The 25,122-nt window shown below is 42.3% G+C and overlaps 28 non-coding genes across 28 annotated transcripts; 6 read left to right on the plus strand and 22 right to left on the minus strand.

Annotated features, from left to right (window-relative positions):
• Positions 1 to 146: 146 nt before the first annotated feature.
• trnaq-uug (transfer RNA glutamine (anticodon UUG)) lies at positions 147 to 218 on the plus strand. Its single transcript has one exon. It is a non-coding gene; the product is annotated as a tRNA-Gln (tRNA).
• Positions 219 to 658: 440 nt separating this feature from the next.
• Positions 659 to 730, plus strand: trnae-cuc (transfer RNA glutamic acid (anticodon CUC)). The gene has a single exon. It is a non-coding gene; the product is annotated as a tRNA-Glu (tRNA).
• Positions 731 to 1,723: 993 nt separating this feature from the next.
• On the plus strand, positions 1,724 to 1,795 carry trnaq-cug (transfer RNA glutamine (anticodon CUG)). The gene has a single exon. It is a non-coding gene; the product is annotated as a tRNA-Gln (tRNA).
• A 1,025-nt stretch (positions 1,796 to 2,820) lies between these two features.
• On the plus strand, positions 2,821 to 2,892 carry trnaq-uug (transfer RNA glutamine (anticodon UUG)). Its single transcript has one exon. It is a non-coding gene; the product is annotated as a tRNA-Gln (tRNA).
• Positions 2,893 to 3,332: 440 nt separating this feature from the next.
• Positions 3,333 to 3,404, plus strand: trnae-cuc (transfer RNA glutamic acid (anticodon CUC)). Its single transcript has one exon. It is a non-coding gene; the product is annotated as a tRNA-Glu (tRNA).
• A 993-nt stretch (positions 3,405 to 4,397) lies between these two features.
• On the plus strand, positions 4,398 to 4,469 carry trnaq-cug (transfer RNA glutamine (anticodon CUG)). The gene has a single exon. It is a non-coding gene; the product is annotated as a tRNA-Gln (tRNA).
• A 1,088-nt stretch (positions 4,470 to 5,557) lies between these two features.
• On the minus strand, positions 5,558 to 5,629 carry trnaq-cug (transfer RNA glutamine (anticodon CUG)). Its single transcript has one exon. It is a non-coding gene; the product is annotated as a tRNA-Gln (tRNA).
• Positions 5,630 to 6,619: 990 nt separating this feature from the next.
• On the minus strand, positions 6,620 to 6,691 carry trnae-cuc (transfer RNA glutamic acid (anticodon CUC)). Its single transcript has one exon. It is a non-coding gene; the product is annotated as a tRNA-Glu (tRNA).
• A 440-nt stretch (positions 6,692 to 7,131) lies between these two features.
• trnaq-uug (transfer RNA glutamine (anticodon UUG)) lies at positions 7,132 to 7,203 on the minus strand. The gene has a single exon. It is a non-coding gene; the product is annotated as a tRNA-Gln (tRNA).
• A 1,020-nt stretch (positions 7,204 to 8,223) lies between these two features.
• Positions 8,224 to 8,295, minus strand: trnaq-cug (transfer RNA glutamine (anticodon CUG)). The gene has a single exon. It is a non-coding gene; the product is annotated as a tRNA-Gln (tRNA).
• A 994-nt stretch (positions 8,296 to 9,289) lies between these two features.
• On the minus strand, positions 9,290 to 9,361 carry trnae-cuc (transfer RNA glutamic acid (anticodon CUC)). The gene has a single exon. It is a non-coding gene; the product is annotated as a tRNA-Glu (tRNA).
• A 440-nt stretch (positions 9,362 to 9,801) lies between these two features.
• trnaq-uug (transfer RNA glutamine (anticodon UUG)) lies at positions 9,802 to 9,873 on the minus strand. The gene has a single exon. It is a non-coding gene; the product is annotated as a tRNA-Gln (tRNA).
• A 1,019-nt stretch (positions 9,874 to 10,892) lies between these two features.
• Positions 10,893 to 10,964, minus strand: trnaq-cug (transfer RNA glutamine (anticodon CUG)). Its single transcript has one exon. It is a non-coding gene; the product is annotated as a tRNA-Gln (tRNA).
• A 994-nt stretch (positions 10,965 to 11,958) lies between these two features.
• trnae-cuc (transfer RNA glutamic acid (anticodon CUC)) lies at positions 11,959 to 12,030 on the minus strand. Its single transcript has one exon. It is a non-coding gene; the product is annotated as a tRNA-Glu (tRNA).
• A 440-nt stretch (positions 12,031 to 12,470) lies between these two features.
• trnaq-uug (transfer RNA glutamine (anticodon UUG)) lies at positions 12,471 to 12,542 on the minus strand. The gene has a single exon. It is a non-coding gene; the product is annotated as a tRNA-Gln (tRNA).
• Positions 12,543 to 13,560: 1,018 nt separating this feature from the next.
• On the minus strand, positions 13,561 to 13,632 carry trnaq-cug (transfer RNA glutamine (anticodon CUG)). The gene has a single exon. It is a non-coding gene; the product is annotated as a tRNA-Gln (tRNA).
• Positions 13,633 to 14,626: 994 nt separating this feature from the next.
• trnae-cuc (transfer RNA glutamic acid (anticodon CUC)) lies at positions 14,627 to 14,698 on the minus strand. Its single transcript has one exon. It is a non-coding gene; the product is annotated as a tRNA-Glu (tRNA).
• Positions 14,699 to 15,138: 440 nt separating this feature from the next.
• Positions 15,139 to 15,210, minus strand: trnaq-uug (transfer RNA glutamine (anticodon UUG)). The gene has a single exon. It is a non-coding gene; the product is annotated as a tRNA-Gln (tRNA).
• Positions 15,211 to 16,229: 1,019 nt separating this feature from the next.
• On the minus strand, positions 16,230 to 16,301 carry trnaq-cug (transfer RNA glutamine (anticodon CUG)). The gene has a single exon. It is a non-coding gene; the product is annotated as a tRNA-Gln (tRNA).
• A 994-nt stretch (positions 16,302 to 17,295) lies between these two features.
• Positions 17,296 to 17,367, minus strand: trnae-cuc (transfer RNA glutamic acid (anticodon CUC)). The gene has a single exon. It is a non-coding gene; the product is annotated as a tRNA-Glu (tRNA).
• Positions 17,368 to 17,807: 440 nt separating this feature from the next.
• trnaq-uug (transfer RNA glutamine (anticodon UUG)) lies at positions 17,808 to 17,879 on the minus strand. Its single transcript has one exon. It is a non-coding gene; the product is annotated as a tRNA-Gln (tRNA).
• A 1,019-nt stretch (positions 17,880 to 18,898) lies between these two features.
• trnaq-cug (transfer RNA glutamine (anticodon CUG)) lies at positions 18,899 to 18,970 on the minus strand. The gene has a single exon. It is a non-coding gene; the product is annotated as a tRNA-Gln (tRNA).
• A 994-nt stretch (positions 18,971 to 19,964) lies between these two features.
• Positions 19,965 to 20,036, minus strand: trnae-cuc (transfer RNA glutamic acid (anticodon CUC)). The gene has a single exon. It is a non-coding gene; the product is annotated as a tRNA-Glu (tRNA).
• A 440-nt stretch (positions 20,037 to 20,476) lies between these two features.
• Positions 20,477 to 20,548, minus strand: trnaq-uug (transfer RNA glutamine (anticodon UUG)). The gene has a single exon. It is a non-coding gene; the product is annotated as a tRNA-Gln (tRNA).
• Positions 20,549 to 21,567: 1,019 nt separating this feature from the next.
• On the minus strand, positions 21,568 to 21,639 carry trnaq-cug (transfer RNA glutamine (anticodon CUG)). The gene has a single exon. It is a non-coding gene; the product is annotated as a tRNA-Gln (tRNA).
• Positions 21,640 to 22,633: 994 nt separating this feature from the next.
• On the minus strand, positions 22,634 to 22,705 carry trnae-cuc (transfer RNA glutamic acid (anticodon CUC)). The gene has a single exon. It is a non-coding gene; the product is annotated as a tRNA-Glu (tRNA).
• Positions 22,706 to 23,145: 440 nt separating this feature from the next.
• Positions 23,146 to 23,217, minus strand: trnaq-uug (transfer RNA glutamine (anticodon UUG)). Its single transcript has one exon. It is a non-coding gene; the product is annotated as a tRNA-Gln (tRNA).
• A 1,018-nt stretch (positions 23,218 to 24,235) lies between these two features.
• On the minus strand, positions 24,236 to 24,307 carry trnaq-cug (transfer RNA glutamine (anticodon CUG)). The gene has a single exon. It is a non-coding gene; the product is annotated as a tRNA-Gln (tRNA).
• Positions 24,308 to 25,122: the final 815 nt, after the last annotated feature.

A 25,122-nucleotide genomic window follows, 5' to 3' on the forward strand; every position in this document is an offset into this window, starting at 1 on the left:
TACACCATTCAAATCCACGCGTGCAGATGTCGTTTCAGCTCTTGCTGCATCAGATAGCTTCAGCCATTGTGAAGTATTCGAAAATGTTTGAAAGAAAATCATAATATCCAGAGATTCCCTGTAACGTAAAACCGACATAGGTGATTGGTTCCATGGTGTAATGGTTAGCACCCTGGACTTTGAATCCAGTGATCCGAGTTCAAATCTCGGTGGAACCTTCCGTTTATTTTCATTGTCTTACAAAAACAAATTGAAAATCAGGTTTTGATTTTAAGTGACCAATGTTGTAGACTCCCACTGCTAGCTTTAAAAGCATTAACTGGTGGGACTCGGTTTTACAACCTTCCAACGTACCCCTCGGTGCTTGAGTAGATGTCCAATGCGCTATCGATTGCATCACAGAGCCTCTCGAGGGCAGTAAACAAACGTACCTACCAGCAAACTAAGCGCGGCATGGTCCGGAATAATCTGAAAGGGAGAACTACTTCTAGTTCTTGAACAATTAGAAATGGACCACAGCAATTCATTTAATTATGCGGCAGTTTATTATGATTCATTGTCTGTCACTGCTCAGGGCTTGGGGGCTATTCCGTTTTCGATGCTTCAGCTTTGTTAGCAAAGGAATTCCTGGCCAGCCGTGCAGACCTCCACAGCAGCGTCCCTGGTGGTCTAGTGGTTAGGATTCGGCGCTCTCACCGCCGCGGCCCGGGTTCGATTCCCGGTCAGGGAAGTTACTTTATTGCCCATTAGTATTCCGATTAAAACCATTCTATTACTCTTCATTAATCAGATGTACATATGTCTATTTCTTGGCTGTGGCCCGACTGCATTCAATTAAAAGCACACCCTTGATATTATTACAGGGTCTGTGCACATTGATTCGCAACCCCTTTTGGCATTAACTTCTTTTCAGTCTGCAGAAAAGGATTTTACAATTGCTCCTTACAAGTGAGAGGACAGCTAGGGTTTAACCACCCCCCTCTACACAATCACACAGTTAACACAATAAGTACCGACTAAAAAGAGACACAGAATTATTCTATGCAGCCACTTATTCAGTGCTCCAGTGCTGTGACGCGCAGCAAATCGGTAGGTGCGTTCAAGTGCCTGTAACTCAAAAACGGAAATCGGTAGGTGCGTTCAAGTGCCTGTAACTCAAAAACGGAAAGGGCTAGGCACGCAGTCTACATACCAAACGAAAGAGGAGGCTCCGCGATTTCCCCTGATATCTAACATGCCCAGGTGTCATGTTTCTAGAATAAACTATAGCATCCAGAATACAGTGGTGCCTTCACTTGCTAGGAGACAGCTGTGCGAATTTGTATTTGAAAGTGTATATTCACTTATACAGATCCAACGTATTTAGTTTTTAAGGGCATGTTTATTAATTTAAATTAGCAATACCGATGTTATTCAAACCGTTTCTAAATATACATGTGTAATACATATATTGTCATGTGTCTTATTATTTCAATGTGAGCAGTTTTTGTGGCACACGGTTGGGTGCTGATAGTGCAGTTCTCCAGACCTGCTGCCAGCTGCCAGTATGAACCAAGAAATGAAACGTCGCATTTTGGATTCGACAGGAAAAATGGATATTGAAGGACTGTGTGCAATCAGAACGGGGAGAACGCCTTGCGGTCCAGGGTTTGTCAGCAGTAGGGGATTTTACACCTGGGAGTTGAGGATGTTACAGCCATTCCTCTCTCGCTTGCTCTGCAGTGGTTCCATGGTGTAATGGTGAGCACTCTGGACTCTGAATCCAGCGATCCGAGTTCCAATCTCGGTGGGACCTGTATTTAACCATAAGTTTTGATCATGTGAACTACCAAATGTCATATGTCTGGACCACAAGTGTACAATCGGTCATATAAAATACAATGCAGATTCCGGTATCTGAGGTCGAAAATGGTTTAATAACAAGTAATGTGTATTTTCAAGTGTTTCTGTTTAATTTCAGAAATGCCCTGCGCTTAATTTTAGTCCTAGATTGTAGTAGAGAATGACAGTAGTAGCGCCAATAATGTCCCTGATACGTTTCATTGCACAGGTCTCTGGCACGCATTTCTTTGTGTGTTGCAGGACGCCATGGCTTAGATGGTTACAGCGCCTCCCTAGTAAACGGTGTCTTTGGTTATATATTTTTTTTTCAGCACCTCAAAGTTGAGGCTGTGTTTTTGTCACAATTTGTGACTGTTGGGGAGCACCTCCAACACAGACAAATACTTTCCTGTAGTCACAGGATAAACATTTTTGTCAAAAGAGAACGAGAAAAAGTAATAATAATAATACAATAAAAATAAATAAATAAATGAAATAAAAAAAAAAAACTGCGACGAGGATACGATTGTAACCGGTATATAGTGCACTAATAATCCTACACCAAAGCTCCTGATCCAGTGCCATGTTTTCACTGCAGCCACTAGAGATGAATGGTGACCGAGTCATTTTTTACTTCATTTCTTTCATTTTCTGTTATGCAGAGAGAAATAAACGTCGCCGTCTTTCAGCAGTTGATCTCGAGTGGTATACTTTAAAAAAAAAAAAAAAAAAAAAACATCTAGAAACACCAACACAACGCAGATATAGAATAGCCGGAGTGTGAGCGCACGCAGGGAAACAGAGAAGCGGGTTTCAGCTCTTACTAGTCAAGGAGAGATACACACAGACCGGTTACACGATTCAAACCCACGCGTGCAGATGTCGTTTCAGCTCTTGCTGCATCAGATAGCTTCAGCCACTGTGAAGTATTCGAAAATGTTTGAAAGAAAATCATAATATCCAGAGATTCCCTGCAACGTAAAACCGACATAGGTGATTGGTTCCATGGTGTAATGGTTAGCACTCTGGACTTTGAATCCAGTGATCCGAGTTCAAATCTCGGTGGCACCTTCCGTTTATTTTCATTGTCTTACAAAAACAAATTGAAAATCAGGTTTTGATTTTAAGTGATCAATGTTGTAGACTCCCACTGCTAGCTTTAAAAGCATTAACTGGTGGGACTCGGTTTTACAACCTTCCAACGTACCCCTCGGTGCTTGAGTAGATGTCCAATGCGCTATCGATTGCGTCACAGAGCCTCTCGAGGGCAGTAAGCAAACGTACCTACCAGCAAACTAAGCGCTGCATGGTCCTGAATAATCTGAAAGGGAGAACTACTTCTAGTTCTTGAACAATTAGAAATGGACCACAGCAATTCATTTAATTATGCGGCAGTTTATTATGATTCATTGTCTGTCACTGCTCAGGGCTTGGGGGCTGTTCCGTTTTCGATGCTTCAGCTTTGTTAGCAAAGGAATTCCTGGCCAGCCGTGGAGACCTCCACAGCAGCGTCCCTGGTGGTCTAGTGGTTAGGATTCGGCGCTCTCACCGCCGCGGCCCGGGTTCGATTCCCGGTCAGGGAAGTTACTTTATTGCCCATTAGTATTCCGATTAAAACCATTCTATTACTCTTCATTAATCAGATGTACATATGTCTATTTCTTGGCTGTGGCCCGACTGCATTCAATTAAAAGCACACCCTTGATATTATTACAGGGTCTGTGCACATTGATTCGCAACCCCTTTTGGCATTAACTTCTTTTCAGTCTGCAGAAAAGGATTTTACAATTGCTCCTTACAAGTGAGAGGACAGCTAGGGTTTAACCACCCCCCTCTACACAATCACACAGTTAACACAATAAGTACCGACTAAAAAGAGACACAGAATTATTCTATGCAGCCACTCATTCAGTGCTCCAGTGCTGTGACGCGCAGCAAATCGGTAGGTGCGTTCAAGTGCCTGTAACTCAAAAACGGAAATCGGTAGGTGCGTTCAAGTGCCTGTAACTCAAAAACGGAAAGGGCTAGGCACGCAGTCTACATACCAAACGAAAGAGGAGGCTCCGCGATTTCCCCTGATATCTAACATGCCCAGGTGTCATGTTTCTAGAATAAACTATAGCGTCCAGAATACAGTGGTGCCTTCACTTGCTAGGAGACAGCTGTGCGAATTTGTATTTGAAAGTGTATATTCACTTATAAAGATCCAACGTATTTAGTTTTTAAGGGCATGTTTATTAATTTAAATTAGCAATACCGATGTTATTCAAACCGTTTCTAAATATACATGTGTAATACATATATTGTCATGTGTCTTATTATTTCAATGTGAGCAGTTTTTGTGGCGCACGATTGGGTGCTGATAGTGCAGTTCTCCAGACCTGCTGCCAGCTGCCAGTATGAACCAAGAAATGAAACGTCGCATTTTGGATTCGACAGGAAAAATGGATATTGAAGGACTGTGTGCAATCAGAACGGGGAGAACGCCTTGCGGTCCAGGGTTTGTCAGCAGTAGAGGATTTTACACCTGGGAGCTGAGGATGTTACAGCCATTCCTCTCTCGCTTGTTCCACAGTGGTTCCATGGTGTAATGGTGAGCACTCTGGACTCTGAATCCAGCGATCCGAGTTCAAATCTCGATGGGACCTGTATTTAACCATAAGTTTTGATCATGTGAACTACCAAATGTCATATGTCTGGACCACAAGTGTACAATCGGTCATATAAAATACAATGCAGATTCCGGTATCTGAGGTCGAAAATGGTTTAATAACAAGTAATGTGTATTTTCAAGTGTTTCTGTTTAATTTCAGAAATGCCCTGCGCTTAATTTTAGTCCTAGATTGTAGTAGAGAATGACAGTAGTAGCGCCAATAATGTCCCTGATACGTTTCATTGCACAGGTCTCTGGCACGCATATCTTTGTGTGTTGCAGGACGCCGTGGCTTAGATGGTTACAGCGCCTCCCTAGTAAACGGTGTCTTTGGTTATATATTTTTTTTTTCAGCACCTCAAAGTTGAGGCTGTGTTTTTGTCACATTCTGCATAACAGAAAATGAAAGAAATGAAGTAAAAAATGACTCGGTCACCATTCATCTCTAGTGGCTGCAGTGAAAAAGTGGCACTGGATCAGGAGCTTTGGTGTAGGATTATTAGTGCACTATATACCGGTTACAATCGTATCCTCGTCGCAGTTTTTTTTTATTTTTTATTTCATTTATTTATTTATTTTTATGATATTATTATTATTAGTTTTTCTCGTTCTCTTTTGACAAAAATGTTTATCCTGCGACTACAGGAAAGTATTTGTCTGTGTTGGAGGTGCTCCCCAACAGTCACAAAATGTGACAAAAACACAGCCTCAACTTTGAGGTGCTGAAAAAAAATATATATATAACCAAAGACACCGTTTACTAGGGAGGCGCTGTAACAATCTAAGCCACGGCGTCCTGCAACACACAAAGAAATGCGTGCCAGAGACCTGTGCAATGAAACGTATCAGGGACATTATTGGCGCTACTACTGTCATTCTCTACTACAATCTAGGACTAAAATTAAGCGCAGGGCATTTCTGAAATTAAACAGAAACACTTGAAAATACACATTACTTGTTATTAAACCATTTTCGACCTCAGATACCGGAATCTGCATTGTATTTTATATGACCGATTGTACACTTGTGGTCCAGACATATGACATTTGGTAGTTCACATGATCAAAACTTATGGTTAAATACAGGTCCCACCGAGATTTGAACTCGGATCGCTGGATTCAGAGTCCAGAGTGCTCACCATTACACCATGGAACCACTGCGGAGCAAGCGAGAGAGGAATGGCTGTAACATCCTCAGCTCCCAGGTGTAAAATCCCCTACTGACAAACCCTGGACCGCAAGGCGCTCTCCCCGTTCTGATTGCACACAGTCCTTCAATATCCATTTTTCCTGTCGAATCCAAAATGCGACGTTTCATTTCTTGGTTCATACTGGCAGCTGGCAGCAGGTCTGGAGAACTGCACTATCAGCACCCAATCGTGCGCCACAAAAACTGCTCACATTGAAATAATAAGACACATGACAATATATGTATTACACATGTATATTTAGAAACGGTTTGAATAACATCGGTATTGCTAATTTAAATTAATAAACATGCCCTTAAAAACTAAATACGTTGGATCTTTATAAGTGAATATACACTTTCAAATACAAATTCGCACAGCTGTCTCCTAGCAAGTGAAGCCACCACTGTATTCTGGACGCAATAGTTTATTCTAGAAACATGACACCTGGGCATGTTAGATATCAGGGGAAATCGCGGAGCCTCCTCTTTCGTTTGGTATGTAGACTGCGTGCCTAGCCCTTTCCGTTTTTGAGTTACAGGCACTTGAACGCACCTACCGATTTCCGTTTTTGAGTTACAGGCACTTGAACGCACCTACCGATTTGCTGCGCGTCACAGCACTGGAGCACTGAATGAGTGGCTGCATAGAATAATTCTGTGCCTCTTTTTAGTCGGTACTTATTGTGTTAACTGTGTGATTGTGTAGAGCGGGGTGGTTAAACCATAGCTGTCCTCTCACTTGTAAGGAGCAATTGTAAAATCCTTTTCTGCAGACTGAAAAGAAGTTAATGCCAAAAGGGGTTGCGAATCAATGTGCACAGACCCTGTAATAATATCAAGGGTGTGCTTTTAATTGAATGCAGTCGGGCCACAGCCAAGAAATAGACATATGTACATCTGATTAATGAAGAGTAATAGAATGGTTTTAATCGGAATACTAATGGGCAATAAAGTAACTTCCCTGACCGGGAATCGAACCCGGGCCGCGGCGGTGAGAGCGCCGAATCCTAACCACTAGACCACCAGGGACGCTGCTGTGGAGGTCTCCACGGCTGGCCAGGAATTCCTTTGCTAACAAAGCTGAAGCATCGAAAACGGAACAGCCCCCAAGCCCTGAGCAGTGACAGACAATGAATCATAATAAACTGCCGCATAATTAAATGAATGGCTGTGGTCGATTTCTAATTGTTCAAGAACTAGAAGCAGTTCTCCCTTTCAGATTATTCCGGACCATGCCGCGCGCAGTTTGCTGGTAGGTACGTTTGCTTACTGCCCTCGAGAGGCTCTGTGATGCAATCGATAGCGCATTGGACATCTACTCAAGCACCGAGGGATACGTTGGAAGGTTGTAAAACCGAGTCCCACCAGTTAATGCTTTTAAAGCTAGCAGTGGGAGTCTACAACATTGGTCACTTAAAATCAAAACCTGATTTTCAATTTGTTTTTGTAAGACAATGAAAATAAACGGAAGGTTCCACCGAGATTTGAACTCGGATCACTGGATTCAAAGTCCAGAGTGCTAACCATTACACCATGGAACCAATCACCTATGTCGGTTTTACGTTGCAGGGAATCTCTGGATATTATGATTTTCTTTCAAACATTTTCGAATACTTCACAATGGCTGAAGCTATCTGATGCAGCAAGAGCTGAAACGACATCTGCACGCGTGGATTTGAATGGTGTAACCGGTCTGTGTGTGTCTCTCCTTGACTAGTAAGAGCTGAAACCCGCTTCTCTGTTTCCCTGCCTGCGCTCACACTCCGGCTATTCTATATCTGCGTTGTGTTGGTGTTTCTAGATGTTTTTTTTTTTATTTTAAAGTATACCACTCGAGATCAACTGCTGAAAGACGGCGACGTTTATTTCTCTCTGCATAACAGAAAATGAAAGAAATGAAGTAAAAAATGACTCGGTCACCATTCATCTCTAGTGGCTGCATTGAAAACGTGGCACTGGATCAGGAGCTTTGGTGTAGGATTATTAGTGCACTATATACCGGTTACAATCGTATCCTCGTCGCAGTTTTTTTTTTTTATTTCATTTATTTATTTATTTTTATGATATTATTATTATTAGTTTTTCTCGTTCTCTTTTGACAAAAATGTTTATCCTGCGACTACAGGAAAGTATTTGTCTGTGTTGGAGGTGCTCCCCAACAGTCACAAAATGTGACAAAAACACAGCCTCAACGTTGAGGTGCTGAAAAAAAAAATATATAACCAAAGACACCGTTTACTAGGATGGCGCTGTAACCATCTAAGCCACGGCGTCCTGCAACACACAAAGAAATGCGTGCCAGAGACCTGTGCAATGAAACGTATCAGGGACATTATTGGCGCTACTACTGTCATTCTCTACTACAATCTAGGACTTAAATTAAGCGCAGGGCATTTCTGAAATTAAACAGAAACACTTGAAAATACACATTACTTGTTATTAAACCATTTTCGACCTCAGATACCGGAATCTGCATTGTATTTTATATGACCGATTGTACACTTGTGGTCCAGACATATGACATTTGGTAGTTCACATGATCAAAACTTATGGTTAAATACAGGTCCCACCGAGATTTGAACTCGGATCGCTGGATTCAGAGTCCAGAGTGCTCACCATTACACCATGGAACCACTGCGGAGCAAGCGAGAGAGGAATGGCTGTAACATCCTCAGCTCCCAGGTGTAAAATCCCCTACTGCTGACAAACCCTGGACCGCAAGGCGTTCTCCCCGTTCTGATTGCACACAGTCCTTCAATATCCATTTTTCCTGTCGAATCCAAAAATGCGACGTTTCATTTCTTGGTTCATACTGGCAGCTGGCAGCAGGTCTGGAGAACTGCACTATCAGCACCCAATCGTGCGCCACAAAAACTGCTCACATTGAAATAATAAGACACATGACAATATATGTATTACACATGTATATTTAGAAACGGTTTGAATAACATCGGTATTGCTAATTTAAATTAATAAACATGCCCTTAAAAACTAAATACGTTGGATCTTTATAAGTGAATTTACACTTTCAAATACAAATTCGCACAGCTGTCTCCTAGCAAGTGAAGGCACCACTGTATTCTGGACGCTATAGTTTATTCTAGAAACATGACACCTGGGCATGTTAGATATCAGGGGAAATCGCGGAGCCTCCTCTTTCGTTTGGTATGTAGACTGCGTGCCTAGCCCTTTCCGTTTTTGAGTTACAGGCACTTGAACGCACCTACCGATTTCCGTTTTTGAGTTACAGGCACTTGAACGCACCTACCGATTTGCTGCGCGTCACAGCACTGGAGCACTGAATGAGTGGCTGCATAGAATAATTCTGTGTCTCTTTTTAGTCGGTACTTATTGTGTTAACTGTGTGATTGTGTAGAGGGGGGTGGTTAAACCCTAGCTGTCCTCTCACTTGTAAGGAGCAATTGTAAAATCCTTTTCTGCAGACTGAAAAGAAGTTAATGCCAAAAGGGGTTGCGAATCAATGTGCACAGACCCTGTAATAATATCAAGGGTGTGCTTTTAATTGAATGCAGTCGGGCCACAGCCAAGAAATAGACATATGTACATCTGATTAATGAAGAGTAATAGAATGGTTTTAATCGGAATACTAATGGGCAATAAAGTAACTTCCCTGACCGGGAATCGAACCCGGGCCGCGGCGGTGAGAGCGCCGAATCCTAACCACTAGACCACCAGGGACGCTGCTGTGGAGGTCTCCACGGCTGGCCAGGAATTCCTTTGCTAACAAAGCTGAAGCATCGAAAACGGAACAGCCCCCAAGCCCTGAGCAGTGACAGACAATGAATCATAATAAACTGCCGCATAATTAAATGAATGGCTGTGGTCGATTTCTAATTGTTCAAGAACTAGAAGCAGTTCTCCCTTTCAGATTATTCCGGACCATGCCGCGCGCAGTTTGCTGGTAGGTACGTTTGCTTACTGCCCTCGAGAGGCTCTGTGATGCAATCGATAGCGCATTGGACATCTACTCAAGCACCGAGGGATACGTTGGAAGGTTGTAAAACCGAGTCCCACCAGTTAATGCTTTTAAAGCTAGCAGTGGGAGTCTACAACATTGGTCACTTAAAATCAAAACCTGATTTTCAATTTGTTTTTGTAAGACAATGAAAATAAACGGAAGGTTCCACCGAGATTTGAACTCGGATCACTGGATTCAAAGTCCAGAGTGCTAACCATTACACCATGGAACCAATCACCTATGTCGGTTTTACGTTGCAGGGAATCTCTGGATATTATGATTTTCTTTCAAACATTTTCGAATACTTCACAATGGCTGAAGCTATCTGATGCAGCAAGAGCTGAAACGACATCTGCACGCGTGGATTTGAATGGTGTAACCGGTCTGTGTGTGTCTCTCCTTGACTAGTAAGAGCTGAAACCCGCTTCTCTGTTTCCCTGCCTGCGCTCACACTCCGGCTATTCTATATCTGCGTTGTGTTGGTGTTTCTAGATGTTTTTTTTTTTATTTTAAAGTATACCACTCGAGATCAACTGCTGAAAGACGGCGACGTTTATTTCTCTCTGCATAACAGAAAATGAAAGAAATGAAGTAAAAAATGACTCGGTCACCATTCATCTCTAGTGGCTGCATTGAAAACGTGGCACTGGATCAGGAGCTTTGGTGTAGGATTATTAGCGCACTATATACCGGTTACAATCGTATCCTCGTCGCAGTTTTTTTTTTTTATTTCATTTATTTATTTATTTTTATGATATTATTATTATTAGTTTTTCTCGTTCTCTTTTGACAAAAATGTTTATCCTGCGACTACAGGAAAGTATTTGTCTGTGTTGGAGGTGCTCCCCAACAGTCACAAAATGTGACAAAAACACAGCCTCAACGTTGAGGTGCTGAAAAAAAAATATATAACCAAAGACACCGTTTACTAGGATGGCGCTGTAACCATCTAAGCCACGGCGTCCTGCAACACACAAAGAAATGCGTGCCAGAGACCTGTGCAATGAAACGTATCAGGGACATTATTGGCGCTACTACTGTCATTCTCTACTACAATCTAGGACTAAAATTAAGCGCAGGGCATTTCTGAAATTAAACAGAAACACTTGAAAATACACATTACTTGTTATTAAACCATTTTCGACCTCAGATACCGGAATCTGCATTGTATTTTATATGACCGATTGTACACTTGTGGTCCAGACATATGACATTTGGTAGTTCACATGATCAAAACTTATGGTTAAATACAGGTCCCACCGAGATTTGAACTCGGATCGCTGGATTCAGAGTCCAGAGTGCTCACCATTACACCATGGAACCACTGCGGAGCAAGCGAGAGAGGAATGGCTGTAACATCCTCAGCTCCCAGGTGTAAAATCCCCTACTGCTGACAAACCCTGGACCGCAAGGCGTTCTCCCCGTTCTGATTGCACACAGTCCTTCAATATCCATTTTTCCTGTTGGAATCCAAAATGCGACGTTTCATTTCTTGGTTTATACTGGCAGCTGGCAGCAGGTCTGGAGAACTGCACCATCAGCACCCAACCGTGCGCCACAAAAACTGCTCACATTGAAATAATAAGACACATGACAATATATGTATTACACATGTATATTTAGAAACGGTTTGAATAACATCGGTATTGCTAATTTAAATTAATAAACATGCCCTTAAAAACTAAATACGTTGGATCTTTATAAGTGAATATACACTTTCAAATACAAATTCGCACAGCTGTCTCCTAGCAAGTGAAGGCACCACTGTATTCTGGACGCTATAGTTTATTCTAGAAACATGACACCTGGGCATGTTAGATATCAGGGGAAATCGCGGAGCCTCCTCTTTCGTTTGGTATGTAGACTGCGTGCCTAGCCCTTTCCGTTTTTGAGTTACAGGCACTTGAACGCACCTACCGATTTCCGTTTTTGAGTTACAGGCACTTGAACGCACCTACCGATTTGCTGCGCGTCACAGCACTGGAGCACTGAATGAGTGGCTGCATAGAATAATTCTGTGTCTCTTTTTAGTCGGTACTTATTGTGTTAACTGTGTGATTGTGTAGAGGGGGGTGGTTAAACCCTAGCTGTCCTCTCACTTGTAAGGAGCAATTGTAAAATCCTTTTCTGCAGACTGAAAAGAAGTTAATGCCAAAAGGGGTTGCGAATCAATGTGCACAGACCCTGTAATAATATCAAGGGTGTGCTTTTAATTGAATGCAGTCGGGCCACAGCCAAGAAATAGACATATGTACATCTGATTAATGAAGAGTAATAGAATGGTTTTAATCGGAATACTAATGGGCAATAAAGTAACTTCCCTGACCGGGAATCGAACCCGGGCCGCGGCGGTGAGAGCGCCGAATCCTAACCACTAGACCACCAGGGACGCTGCTGTGGAGGTCTCCACGGCTGGCCAGGAATTCCTTTGCTAACAAAGCTGAAGCATCGAAAACGGAACAGCCCCCAAGCCCTGAGCAGTGACAGACAATGAATCATAATAAACTGCCGCATAATTAAATGAATGGCTGTGGTCGATTTCTAATTGTTCAAGAACTAGAAGCAGTTCTCCCTTTCAGATTATTCCGGACCATGCCGCGCGCAGTTTGCTGGTAGGTACGTTTGCTTACTGCCCTCGAGAGGCTCTGTGATGCAATCGATAGCGCATTGGACATCTACTCAAGCACCGAGGGATACGTTGGAAGGTTGTAAAACCGAGTCCCACCAGTTAATGCTTTTAAAGCTAGCAGTGGGAGTCTACAACATTGGTCACTTAAAATCAAAACCTGATTTTCAATTTGTTTTTGTAAGACAATGAAAATAAACGGAAGGTTCCACCGAGATTTGAACTCGGATCACTGGATTCAAAGTCCAGAGTGCTAACCATTACACCATGGAACCAATCACATATGTCGGTTTTACGTTGCAGGGACTCTCTGGATATTATGATTTTCTTTCAAACATTTTCGAATACTTCACAATGGCTGAAGCTATCTGATGCAGCAAGAGCTGAAACGACATCTGCACGCGTGGGTTTGAATCGTGTAACCGGTCTGTGTGTGTCTCTCCTTGACTAGTAAGAGCTGAAACCCGCTTCTCTGTTTCCCTGCCTGCGCTCACACTCCGGCTATTCTATATCTGCGTTGTGTTGGTGTTTCTAGATGTTTTTTTTTTAAAAGTATACCACTCGAGATCAACTGCTGAAAGACGGCGACGTTTATTTCTCTCTGCATAACAGAAAATGAAAGAAATGAAGTAAAAAATGACTCGGTCACCATTCATCTCTAGTGGCTGCAGTGAAAACGTGGCACTGGATCAGGAGCTTTGGTGTAGGATTATTAGTGCACTATATACCGGTTACAATCGTATCCTCGTCACAGTTTTTTTTTTTTTTAATTTCATTTATTTATTTATTTTTATGATATTATTATTATTAGTTTTTCTCGTTCTCTTTTGACAAAAATGTTTATCCTGCGACTACAGGAAAGTATTTGTCTGTGTTGGAGGTGCTCCCCAACAGTCACAAAATGTGACAAAAACACAGCCTCAACGTTGAGGTGCTGAAAAAAAAAATATATAACCAAAGACACCGTTTACTAGGGAGGCGCTGTAACCATCTAAGCCACGGCGTCCTGCAACACACAAAGAAATGCCTGCCAGAGACCTGTGCAATGAAACGTATCAGGGACATTATTGGCGCTACTACTGTCATTCTCTACTACAATCTAGGACTAAAATTAAGCGCAGGGCATTTCTGAAATTAAACAGAAACACTTGAAAATACACATTACTTGTTATTAAACCATTTTCGACCTCAGATACCGGAATCTGCATTGTATTTTATATGACCGATTGTACACTTGTGGTCCAGACATATGACATTTGGTAGTTCACATGATCAAAACTTATGGTTAAATACAGGTCCCACCGAGATTTGAACTCGGATCGCTGGATTCAGAGTCCAGAGTGCTCACCATTACACCATGGAACCACTGCGGAGCAAGCGAGAGAGGAATGGCTGTAACATCCTCAGCTCCCAGGTGTAAAATCCCCTACTGCTGACAAACCCTGGACCGCAAGGCGTTCTCCCCGTTCTGATTGCACACAGTCCTTCAATATCCATTTTTCCTGTCGAATCCAAAAATGCGACGTTTCATTTCTTGGTTCATACTGGCAGCTGGCAGCAGGTCTGGAGAACTGCACTATCAGCACCCAATCGTGCGCCACAAAAACTGCTCACATTGAAATAATAAGACACATGACAATATATGTATTACACATGTATATTTAGAAACGGTTTGAATAACATCGGTATTGCTAATTTAAATTAATAAACATGCCCTTAAAAACTAAATACGTTGGATCTTTATAAGTGAATATACACTTTCAAATACAAATTCGCACAGCTGTCTCCTAGCAAGTGAAGGCACCACTGTATTCTGGACGCTATAGTTTATTCTAGAAACATGACACCTGGGCATGTTAGATATCAGGGGAAATCGCGGAGCCTCCTCTTTCGTTTGGTATGTAGACTGCGTGCCTAGCCCTTTCCGTTTTTGAGTTACAGGCACTTGAACGCACCTACCGATTTCCGTTTTTGAGTTACAGGCACTTGAACGCACCTACCGATTTGCTGCGCGTCACAGCACTGGAGCACTGAATGAGTGGCTGCATAGAATAATTCTGTGTCTCTTTTTAGTCGGTACTTATTGTGTTAACTGTGTGATTGTGTAGAGGGGGGTGGTTAAACCCTAGCTGTCCTCTCACTTGTAAGGAGCAATTGTAAAATCCTTTTCTGCAGACTGAAAAGAAGTTAATGCCAAAAGGGGTTGCGAATCAATGTGCACAGACCCTGTAATAATATCAAGGGTGTGCTTTTAATTGAATGCAGTCGGGCCACAGCCAAGAAATAGACATATGTACATCTGATTAATGAAGAGTAATAGAATGGTTTTAATCGGAATACTAATGGGCAATAAAGTAACTTCCCTGACCGGGAATCGAACCCGGGCCGCGGCGGTGAGAGCGCCGAATCCTAACCACTAGACCACCAGGGACGCTGCTGTGGAGGTCTCCACGGCTGGCCAGGAATTCCTTTGCTAACAAAGATGAAGCATCGAAAACGGAACAGCCCCCAAGCCCTGAGCAGTGACAGACAATGAATCATAATAAACTGCCGCATAATTAAATGAATTGCTGTGGTCCATTTCTAATTGTTCAAGAACTAGAAGTAGTTCTCCCTTTCAGATTATTCCGGACCATGCCGCGCTTAGTTTGCTGGTAGGTACGTTTGCTTAATGCCCTCGAGAGGCTCTGTGATGCAATCGATAGCGCATTGGACATCTACTCAAGCACCGAGGGGTACGTTGGAAGGTTGTAAAACCGAGTCCCACCAGTTAATGCTTTTAAAGCTAGCAGTGGGAGTCTACAACATTGGTCACTTAAAATCAAAACCTGATTTTCAATTTGTTTTTGTAAGACAATGAAAATAAACGGAAGGTTCCACCGAGATTTGAACTCGGATCACTGGATTCAAAGTCCAGAGTGCTAACCATTACACCATGGAACCAATCACCTATGTCGGTTTTACGTTGCAGGGAATCTCTGGATATTATGATTTTCTTTCAAACATTTTCGAATACTTCACAATGGCTGAAGCTATCTGATGCAGCAAGAGCTGAAACGACATCTGCACGCCTGGATTTGAATGGTGTAACCGGTCTGTGTGTGTCTCTCCTTGACTAGTAAGAGCTGAAACCCGCTTCTCTGTTTCCCTGCCTGCGCTCACACTCCGGCTATTCTATATCTGCGTTGTGTTGGTGTTTCTAGATGTTTTTTTTTTTATTTTAAAGTATACCACTCGAGATCAACTGCTGAAAGACGGCGACGTTTATTTCTCTCTGCATAACAGAAAATGAAAGAAATGAAGTAAAAAATGACTCGGTCACCATTCATCTCTAGTGGCTGCAGTGAAAACGTGGCACTGGATCAGGAGCTTTGGTGTAGGATTATTAGTGCACTATATACCGGTTACAATCGTATCCTCGTCGCAGTTTTTTTTTTTTATTTCATTTATTTATTTATTTTTATGATATTATTATTATTAGTTTTTCTCGTTCTCTTTTGACAAAAATGTTTATCCTGCGACTACAGGAAAGTATTTGTCTGTGTTGGAGGTGCTCCCCAACAGTCACAAAATGTGACAAAAACACAGCCTCAACTTTGAGGTGCTGAAAAAAAAAAAAATAACCAAAGACACCGTTTACTAGGGAGGCGCTGTAACCATCTAAGCCACGGCGTCCTGCAACACACAAAGAAATGCGTGCCAGAGACCTGTGCAATGAAACGTATCAGGGACATTATTGGCGCTACTACTGTCATTCTCTACTACAATCTAGGACTAAAATTAAGCGCAGGGCATTTCTGAAATTAAACAGAAACACTTGAAAATACACATTACTTGTTATTAAACCATTTTCGACCTCAGATACCGGAATCTGCATTGTATTTTATATGACCGATTGTACACTTGTGGTCCAGACATATGACATTTGGTAGTTCACATGATCAAAACTTATGGTTAAATACAGGTCCCACCGAGATTTGAACTCGGATCGCTGGATTCAGAGTCCAGAGTGCTCACCATTACACCATGGAACCACTGCGGAGCAAGCAAGAGAGGAATGGCTGTAACATCCTCAGCTCCCAGGTGTAAAATCCCCTACTGCTGACAAACCCTGGACCGCAAGGCGTTCTCCCCGTTCTGATTGCACAAAGTCCTTCAATATCAATTTTTCCTGTTGGAATCCAAAATGCGACGTTTCATTTCTTGGTTTATACTGGCAGCTGGCAGCAGGTCTGGAGAACTGCACCATCAGCACCCAACCGTGCGCCACAAAAACTGCTCACATTGAAATAATAAGACACATGACAATATATGTATTACACATGTATATTTAGAAACGGTTTGAATAACATCGGTATTGCTAATTTAAATTAATAAACATGCCCTTAAAAACTAAATACGTTGGATCTTTATAAGTGAATATACACTTTCAAATACAAATTCGCACAGCTGTCTCCTAGCAAGTGAAGGCACCACTGTATTCTGGACGCTATAGTTTATTCTAGAAACATGACACCTGGGCATGTTAGATATCAGGGGAAATCGCGGAGCCTCCTCTTTCGTTTGGTATGTAGACTGCGTGCCTAGCCCTTTCCGTTTTTGAGTTACAGGCACTTGAACGCACCTACCGATTTCCGTTTTTGAGTTACAGGCACTTGAACGCACCTACCGATTTGCTGCGCGTCACAGCACTGGAGCACTGAATGAGTGGCTGCATAGAATAATTCTGTGTCTCTTTTTAGTCGGTACTTATTGTGTTAACTGTGTGATTGTGTAGAGGGGGGTGGTTAAACCCTAGCTGTCCTCTCACTTGTAAGGAGCAATTGTAAAATCCTTTTCTGCAGACTGAAAAGAAGTTAATGCCAAAAGGGGTTGCGAATCAATGTGCACAGACCCTGTAATAATATCAAGGGTGTGCTTTTAATTGAATGCAGTCGGGCCACAGCCAAGAAATAGACATATGTACATCTGATTAATGAAGAGTAATAGAATGGTTTTAATCGGAATACTAATGGGCAATAAAGTAACTTCCCTGACCGGGAATCGAACCCGGGCCGCGGCGGTGAGAGCGCCGAATCCTAACCACTAGACCACCAGGGACGCTGCTGTGGAGGTCTCCACGGCTGGCCAGGAATTCCTTTGCTAACAAAGATGAAGCATCGAAAACGGAACAGCCCCCAAGCCCTGAGCAGTGACAGACAATGAATCATAATAAACTGCCGCATAATTAAATGAATTGCTGTGGTCCATTTCTAATTGTTCAAGAACTAGAAGTAGTTCTCCCTTTCAGATTATTCCGGACCATGCCGCGCTTAGTTTGCTGGTAGGTACGTTTGCTTAATGCCCTCGAGAGGCTCTGTGATGCAATCGATAGCGCATTGGACATCTACTCAAGCACCGAGGGGTACGTTGGAAGGTTGTAAAACCGAGTCCCACCAGTTAATGCTTTTAAAGCTAGCAGTGGGAGTCTACAACATTGGTCACTTAAAATCAAAACCTGATTTTCAATTTGTTTTTGTAAGACAATGAAAATAAACGGAAGGTTCCACCGAGATTTGAACTCGGATCACTGGATTCAAAGTCCAGAGTGCTAACCATTACACCATGGAACCAATCACCTATGTCGGTTTTACGTTGCAGGGAATCTCTGGATATTATGATTTTCTTTCAAACATTTTCGAATACTTCACAATGGCTGAAGCTATCTGATGCAGCAAGAGCTGAAACGACATCTGCACGCCTGGATTTGAATGGTGTAACCGGTCTGTGTGTGTCTCTCCTTGACTAGTAAGAGCTGAAACCCGCTTCTCTGTTTCCCTGCCTGCGCTCACACTCCGGCTATTCTATATCTGCGTTGTGTTGGTGTTTCTAGATGTTTTTTTTTTTATTTTAAAGTATACCACTCGAGATCAACTGCTGAAAGACGGCGACGTTTATTTCTCTCTGCATAACAGAAAATGAAAGAAATGAAGTAAAAAATGACTCGGTCACCATTCATCTCTAGTGGCTGCAGTGAAAACGTGGCACTGGATCAGGAGCTTTGGTGTAGGATTATTAGTGCACTATATACCGGTTACAATCGTATCCTCGTCGCAGTTTTTTTTTTTTATTTCATTTATTTATTTATTTTTATGATATTATTATTATTAGTTTTTCTCGTTCTCTTTTGACAAAAATGTTTATCCTGCGACTACAGGAAAGTATTTGTCTGTGTTGGAGGTGCTCCCCAACAGTCACAAAATGTGACAAAAACACAGCCTCAACTTTGAGGTGCTGAAAAAAAAAAAAATAACCAAAGACACCGTTTACTAGGGAGGCGCTGTAACCATCTAAGCCACGGCGTCCTGCAACACACAAAGAAATGCGTGCCAGAGACCTGTGCAATGAAACGTATCAGGGACATTATTGGCGCTACTACTGTCATTCTCTACTACAATCTAGGACTAAAATTAAGCGCAGGGCATTTCTGAAATTAAACAGAAACACTTGAAAATACACATTACTTGTTATTAAACCATTTTCGACCTCAGATACCGGAATCTGCATTGTATTTTATATGACCGATTGTACACTTGTGGTCCAGACATATGACATTTGGTAGTTCACATGATCAAAACTTATGGTTAAATACAGGTCCCACCGAGATTTGAACTCGGATCGCTGGATTCAGAGTCCAGAGTGCTCACCATTACACCATGGAACCACTGCGGAGCAAGCAAGAGAGGAATGGCTGTAACATCCTCAGCTCCCAGGTGTAAAATCCCCTACTGCTGACAAACCCTGGACCGCAAGGCGTTCTCCCCGTTCTGATTGCACAAAGTCCTTCAATATCAATTTTTCCTGTTGGAATCCAAAATGCGACGTTTCATTTCTTGGTTTATACTGGCAGCTGGCAGCAGGTCTGGAGAACTGCACCATCAGCACCCAACCGTGCGCCACAAAAACTGCTCACATTGAAATAATAAGACACATGACAATATATGTATTACACATGTATATTTAGAAACGGTTTGAATAACATCGGTATTGCTAATTTAAATTAATAAACATGCCCTTAAAAACTAAATACGTTGGATCTTTATAAGTGAATATACACTTTCAAATACAAATTCGCACAGCTGTCTCCTAGCAAGTGAAGGCACCACTGTATTCTGGACGCTATAGTTTATTCTAGAAACATGACACCTGGGCATGTTAGATATCAGGGGAAATCGCGGAGCCTCCTCTTTCGTTTGGTATGTAGACTGCGTGCCTAGCCCTTTCCGTTTTTGAGTTACAGGCACTTGAACGCACCTACCGATTTCCGTTTTTGAGTTACAGGCACTTGAACGCACCTACCGATTTGCTGCGCGTCACAGCACTGGAGCACTGAATGAGTGGCTGCATAGAATAATTCTGTGTCTCTTTTTAGTCGGTACTTATTGTGTTAACTGTGTGATTGTGTAGAGGGGGGTGGTTAAACCCTAGCTGTCCTCTCACTTGTAAGGAGCAATTGTAAAATCCTTTTCTGCAGACTGAAAAGAAGTTAATGCCAAAAGGGGTTGCGAATCAATGTGCACAGACCCTGTAATAATATCAAGGGTGTGCTTTTAATTGAATGCAGTCGGGCCACAGCCAAGAAATAGACATATGTACATCTGATTAATGAAGAGTAATAGAATGGTTTTAATCGGAATACTAATGGGCAATAAAGTAACTTCCCTGACCGGGAATCGAACCCGGGCCGCGGCGGTGAGAGCGCCGAATCCTAACCACTAGACCACCAGGGACGCTGCTGTGGAGGTCTCCACGGCTGGCCAGGAATTCCTTTGCTAACAAAGATGAAGCATCGAAAACGGAACAGCCCCCAAGCCCTGAGCAGTGACAGACAATGAATCATAATAAACTGCCGCATAATTAAATGAATTGCTGTGGTCCATTTCTAATTGTTCAAGAACTAGAAGTAGTTCTCCCTTTCAGATTATTCCGGACCATGCCGCGCTTAGTTTGCTGGTAGGTACGTTTGCTTAATGCCCTCGAGAGGCTCTGTGATGCAATCGATAGCGCATTGGACATCTACTCAAGCACCGAGGGGTACGTTGAAAGGTTGTAAAACCGAGTCCCACCAGTTAATGCTTTTAAAGCTAGCAGTGGGAGTCTACAACATTGGTCACTTAAAATCAAAACCTGATTTTCAATTTGTTTTTGTAAGACAATGAAAATAAACGGAAGGTTCCACCGAGATTTGAACTCGGATCACTGGATTCAAAGTCCAGAGTGCTAACCATTACACCATGGAACCAATCACCTATGTCGGTTTTACGTTGCAGGGAATCTCTGGATATTATGATTTTCTTTCAAACATTTTCGAATACTTCACAATGGCTGAAGCTATCTGATGCAGCAAGAGCTGAAACGACATCTGCACGCCTGGATTTGAATGGTGTAACCGGTCTGTGTGTGTCTCTCCTTGACTAGTAAGAGCTGAAACCCGCTTCTCTGTTTCCCTGCCTGCGCTCACACTCCGGCTATTCTATATCTGCGTTGTGTTGGTGTTTCTAGATGTTTTTTTTTTTATTTTAAAGTATACCACTCGAGATCAACTGCTGAAAGACGGCGACGTTTATTTCTCTCTGCATAACAGAAAATGAAAGAAATGAAGTAAAAAATGACTCGGTCACCATTCATCTCTAGTGGCTGCAGTGAAAACGTGGCACTGGATCAGGAGCTTTGGTGTAGGATTATTAGTGCACTATATACCGGTTACAATCGTATCCTCGTCGCAGTTTTTTTTTTTTATTTCATTTATTTATTTATTTTTATGATATTATTATTATTAGTTTTTCTCGTTCTCTTTTGACAAAAATGTTTATCCTGCGACTACAGGAAAGTATTTGTCTGTGTTGGAGGTGCTCCCCAACAGTCACAAAATGTGACAAAAACACAGCCTCAACTTTGAGGTGCTGAAAAAAAATAAAATAACCAAAGACACCGTTTACTAGGGAGGCGCTGTAACCATCTAAGCCACGGCGTCCTGCAACACACAAAGAAATGCGTGCCAGAGACCTGTGCAATGAAACGTATCAGGGACATTATTGGCGCTACTACTGTCATTCTCTACTACAATCTAGGACTAAAATTAAGCGCAGGGCATTTCTGAAATTAAACAGAAACACTTGAAAATACACATTACTTGTTATTAAACCATTTTCGACCTCAGATACCGGAATCTGCATTGTATTTTATATGACCGATTGTACACTTGTGGTCCAGACATATGACATTTGGTAGTTCACATGATCAAAACTTATGGTTAAATACAGGTCCCACCGAGATTTGAACTCGGATCGCTGGATTCAGAGTCCAGAGTGCTCACCATTACACCATGGAACCACTGCGGAGCAAGCGAGAGAGGAATGGCTGTAACATCCTCAGCTCCCAGGTGTAAAATCCCCTACTGCTGACAAACCCTGGACCGCAAGGCGTTCTCCCCGTTCTGATTGCACACAGTCCTTCAATATCCATTTTTCCTGTCGAATCCAAAAATGCGACGTTTCATTTCTTGGTTCATACTGGCAGCTGGCAGCAGGTCTGGAGAACTGCACTATCAGCACCCAATCGTGCGCCACAAAAACTGCTCACATTGAAATAATAAGACACATGACAATATATGTATTACACATGTATATTTAGAAACGGTTTGAATAACATCGGTATTGCTAATTTAAATTAATAAACATGCCCTTAAAAACTAAATACGTTGGATCTTTATAAGTGAATATACACTTTCAAATACAAATTCGCACAGCTGTCTCCTAGCAAGTGAAGGCACCACTGTATTCTGGACGCTATAGTTTATTCTAGAAACATGACACCTGGGCATGTTAGATATCAGGGGAAATCGCGGAGCCTCCTCTTTCGTTTGGTATGTAGACTGCGTGCCTAGCCCTTTCCGTTTTTGAGTTACAGGCACTTGAACGCACCTACCGATTTCCGTTTTTGAGTTACAGGCACTTGAACGCACCTACCGATTTGCTGCGCGTCACAGCACTGGAGCACTGAATGAGTGGCTGCATAGAATAATTCTGTGTCTCTTTTTAGTCGGTACTTATTGTGTTAACTGTGTGATTGTGTAGAGGGGGGTGGTTAAACCCTAGCTGTCCTCTCACTTGTAAGGAGCAATTGTAAAATCCTTTTCTGCAGACTGAAAAGAAGTTAATGCCAAAAGGGGTTGCGAATCAATGTGCACAGACCCTGTAATAATATCAAGGGTGTGCTTTTAATTGAATGCAGTCGGGCCACAGCCAAGAAATAGACATATGTACATCTGATTAATGAAGAGTAATAGAATGGTTTTAATCGGAATACTAATGGGCAATAAAGTAACTTCCCTGACCGGGAATCGAACCCGGGCCGCGGCGGTGAGAGCGCCGAATCCTAACCACTAGACCACCAGGGACGCTGCTGTGGAGGTCTCCACGGCTGGCCAGGAATTCCTTTGCTAACAAAGCTGAAGCATCGAAAACGGAACAGCCCCCAAGCCCTGAGCAGTGACAGACAATGAATCATAATAAACTGCCGCATAATTAAATGAATGGCTGTGGTCGATTTCTAATTGTTCAAGAACTAGAAGCAGTTCTCCCTTTCAGATTATTCCGGACCATGCCGCGCGCAGTTTGCTGGTAGGTACGTTTGCTTACTGCCCTCGAGAGGCTCTGTGATGCAATCGATAGCGCATTGGACATCTACTCAAGCACCGAGGGATACGTTGGAAGGTTGTAAAACCGAGTCCCACCAGTTAATGCTTTTAAAGCTAGCAGTGGGAGTCTACAACATTGGTCACTTAAAATCAAAACCTGATTTTCAATTTGTTTTTGTAAGACAATGAAAATAAACGGAAGGTTCCACCGAGATTTGAACTCGGATCACTGGATTCAAAGTCCAGAGTGCTAACCATTACACCATGGAACCAATCACCTATGTCGGTTTTACGTTGCAGGGAATCTCTGGATATTATGATTTTCTTTCAAACATTTTCGAATACTTCACAATGGCTGAAGCTATCTGATGCAGCAAGAGCTGAAACGACATCTGCACGCGTGGATTTGAATGGTGTAACCGGTCTGTGTGTGTCTCTCCTTGACTAGTAAGAGCTGAAACCCGCTTCTCTGTTTCCCTGCCTGCGCTCACACTCCGGCTATTCTATATCTGCGTTGTGTTGGTGTTTCTAGATGTTTTTTTTTTATTTTAAAGTATACCACTCGAGATCAACTGCTGAAAGACGGCGACGTTTATTTCTCTCTGCATAACAGAAAATGAAAGAAATGAAGTAAAAAATGACTCGGTCACCATTCATCTCTAGTGGCTGCATTGAAAACGTGGCACTGGATCAGGAGCTTTGGTGTAGGATTATTAGTGCACTATATACCGGTTACAATCGTATCCTCGTCGCAGTTTTTTTTTTTTATTTCATTTATTTATTTATTTTTATGATATTATTATTATTAGTTTTTCTCGTTCTCTTTTGACAAAAATGTTTATCCTGCGACTACAGGAAAGTATTTGTCTGTGTTGGAGGTGCTCCCCAACAGTCACAAAATGTGACAAAAACACAGCCTCAACGTTGAGGTGCTGAAAAAAAAATATATAACCAAAGACACCGTTTACTAGGATGGCGCTGTAACCATCTAAGCCACGGCGTCCTGCAACACACAAAGAAATGCGTGCCAGAGACCTGTGCAATGAAACGTATCAGGGACATTATTGGCGCTACTACTGTCATTCTCTACTACAATCTAGGACTAAAATTAAGCGCAGGGCATTTCTGAAATTAAACAGAAACACTTGAAAATACACATTACTTGTTATTAAACCATTTTCGACCTCAGATACCGGAATCTGCATTGTATTTTATATGACCGATTGTACACTTGTGGTCCAGACATATGACATTTGGTAGTTCACATGATCAAAACTTATGGTTAAATACAGGTCCCACCGAGATTTGAACTCGGATCGCTGGATTCAGAGTCCAGAGTGCTCACCATTACACCATGGAACCACTGCGGAGCAAGCAAGAGAGGAATGGCTGTAACATCCTCAGCTCCCAGGTGTAAAATCCCCTACTGCTGACAAACCCTGGACCGCAAGGCGTTCTCCCCGTTCTGATTGCACAAAGTCCTTCAATATCAATTTTTCCTGTTGGAATCCAAAATGCGACGTTTCATTTCTTGGTTTATACTGGCAGCTGGCAGCAGGTCTGGAGAACTGCACCATCAGCACCCAACCGTGCGCCACAAAAACTGCTCACATTGAAATAATAAGACACATGACAATATATGTATTACACATGTATATTTAGAAACGGTTTGAATAACATCGGTATTGCTAATTTAAATTAATAAACATGCCCTTAAAAACTAAATACGTTGGATCTTTATAAGTGAATATACACTTTCAAATACAAATTCGCACAGCTGTCTCCTAGCAAGTGAAGGCACCACTGTATTCTGGACGCTATAGTTTATTCTAGAAACATGACACCTGGGCATGTTAGATATCAGGGGAAATCGCGGAGCCTCCTCTTTCGTTTGGTATGTAGACTGCGTGCCTAGCCCTTTCCGTTTTTGAGTTACAGGCACTTGAACGCACCTACCGATTTCCGTTTTTGAGTTACAGGCACTTGAACGCACCTACCGATTTGCTGCGCGTCACAGCACTGGAGCACTGAATGAGTGGCTGCATAGAATAATTCTGTGTCTCTTTTTAGTCGGTACTTATTGTGTTAACTGTGTGATTGTGTAGAGGGGGGTGGTTAAACCCTAGCTGTCCTCTCACTTGTAAGGAGCAATTGTAAAATCCTTTTCTGCAGACTGA

Source organism: Acipenser ruthenus, chromosome 11 (genome assembly GCF_902713425.1).
Source record: "Acipenser ruthenus chromosome 11, fAciRut3.2 maternal haplotype, whole genome shotgun sequence".
Taxonomy (NCBI): Eukaryota; Metazoa; Chordata; class Actinopteri; order Acipenseriformes; family Acipenseridae; genus Acipenser; species Acipenser ruthenus.